The 2,434-nt window shown below is 40.9% G+C and overlaps 1 protein-coding gene across 1 annotated transcript in view; it reads left to right on the forward strand.

Moving 5' to 3' along the window:
• IMMP2L (inner mitochondrial membrane peptidase subunit 2) overlaps nt 1-2,434 on the forward strand; it is a 1,157,822-nt gene that overhangs the window by 628,789 nt on the left and 526,599 nt on the right. The gene's annotated exons all lie outside the window — the stretch shown is intronic.

The following is a 2,434-nucleotide window of genomic DNA, read 5'->3' on the forward strand; positions in this document are numbered from 1 at the left end:
TTTTTTTTTGTACAGTGACTCTGTGTATTCCTTCCATCTTCATTTGATGCTTCCTACATTATTCAGTGTTTTTCCCATAGAATCCTTGAATATAGCAACTTGAGGCTTGAATTTTTTCCTTGGTTCTTTCAGCTTGAGAATCACCAAGTGTATTCTTCCTTTTCGGTTTTCTACGTCCAAGTCTTTGCACATTCCATTATAATCATTGACTTTGTTGTCTCAAACTGCTCTTTGAAATCTTTTTTTCAGCTCTTTTATTTTGTTGTTTCTTCCATTTGCTTTAGCTATTTTCCATTCGGAGTTTCTTCTGACATCCATTTTGGTCAATTCTTTCTGTCCTGTGTTTATAATGACCTTTTGTTTTCTTCATGTTTGATGTTCTTGATGTTTACCCACAACTCGTCTGGTTTTTGGTTACAGGTATTCAAATGAGTTGAATCTTCTCTTCACATGGTCTCCAAATTCAGGTGATATATAACAAGGTCATATTTCTCCTTGCGTGGACTTGTTTTCATTGTTTTCAGCTTCAGCTTGTACTTGCAACTGAACAATTGATGATTTGTTCCACAGTCAGCTCTTGGCCTTGCTTTGGCTGAAGATAATGAGTTTCTACATCACCTCTTTCCACAGATGTAGTCAATCTAATTCCTGTGTATTCTGCCTGGGGAGGTCCACATCTATAGGTGCTGTTTATATAGTTGAAAAAATGTACTTGTTATGAATGTGGTTGGTCTTGCAAAATTCTATCATGCTGTCTCTGGTGACATTTCTACCACCAAGACCATATTTTCCAACTACTGGTGATTCTTTTTGTTTCCAACTTCCATGTTCCAATCACCAGTAATCATCAATGCATCTTATTGCATGCTTGGTCCATTTCAGACTGCCATACCAAACCCAAACCAAACTCATGGGCATCAAGTCAATTCCAACTCATAGTGACCTCCTTTGGATTTCTGAAGTGGTAAATATTTACTGAAGTAGATTGCCCTATCTTCCTTCCATGGAGCAGCTGGTGGGTTTGAACCACCACCTTCTGGTTAGCAGGCAAATGCCTTAGGCACTACTGCCCCATCTGAGCTCCTTTTGTCAGACTGTAAAAATTGTCTTCATATTTTTCATCTTTGGCTTTAGTGGTTGCTGCATAAATTTGAATAATTGTCATAATATTGTGGACATATGGATATTATCCTACTGACAGCATTGTACTTCAGGATAGATTCCTTTTGGCAATGAATGCAATGTCATTCCTCTTCAATTGCCATTCCTGGTATAGTAGCCCTTTTGATTGTCTGATTCCGAATGGCCAAAAACAGTCCATTTCAGCTCAGTAATGTCTAGGATATTGATCCTTTTCATTTCCATTTCATCTGTGGCAACTTTGAATTTTCCTAGATTCATATTTTGTACATTCCACATTCTAATTATTAATAGATGTTTGCAACTGTTTCTTCCCGTTATGAGTTGGACTCCATCAGCAAAAAAAAAAAAAAAAAAGAAAGAAATCACTGCAGTCGAGTTGATTCAACTCATAGTGACCCCTCCTTGGGTTTCCGAGGCAGTATCTCTATGAAAGTAGATTGCCCAGTCTTCCTTCCAAGGGGTGGCTGGTGGGTTTGAACTGCCAGCCTTCTGGTTAGCAGTGAGATGCCTTAGGCACTACACCACCAGAGTGTAAAGCTTTACTCCATCCACGTCATTAAGGTAGACTCTACTTTGAGGAGGCAGCTCTTCCTCAGTCATATTTTGAGTGCCTTCCAACCTGAGGGGCTCATCTCCAGCACTGTATCAGCCAGTGTTTCAGCTCTATACTTAAAATTTTCTGGTAATACATCAGACAGGTTTTACTACTATTTGTAAGGTTGGCACTGGCCAATTTGTTGAGAAGTGCATGGCCCCATCCTTCTTCCCAGTCTTAGTCTAGAAGTTTCTCTGAAACCTTTCCACTATGGGTGACCCTTCAGGTATTTGATATACTGGTGGCAGATCATCCAGCCTCATAGCAGCATGCAAGCCACAACAGTATGAGAAACTGACAAGTGGTAGACACACCACACACACACACACACACACACACAGTGGCTAGGAAAGCTGCTAACCAGGCAGTAACCATTTGCTCTTTTGTTCCTCCTCCTTTTTTGATGTAAAATTCAGTATATTTCTTCACTGTCCTTTGTTGTTGTTGTTGTTGTTAAGTGCCGTCGAGTCGTTTCCGACTCATAGCGACCCCATGCACAGCAGAATGAAACTGCCCGATCCCGCACCAGCGCCACAATCCCTGCTATACTTGAGCCCATCATTGCAGCCACTGTGTCAATCCATCTCGTTGAAGGCCTCCCCCTCTTTCGTTGACCCTCCACCCTACCAAGCATGACATCCTTCTCCAGGGAATGGTCCCTTCTTACAACATGACTAAAATAGGTGAGACGAAATC

The sequence above is a fragment of the Orycteropus afer genome, unplaced genomic scaffold (assembly GCF_000298275.1).
Source record: "Orycteropus afer afer isolate SDZICR_OR568_19922 unplaced genomic scaffold, OryAfe1.0 scaffold00007, whole genome shotgun sequence".
Lineage (NCBI taxonomy): Eukaryota > Metazoa > Chordata > Mammalia > Tubulidentata > Orycteropodidae > Orycteropus > Orycteropus afer.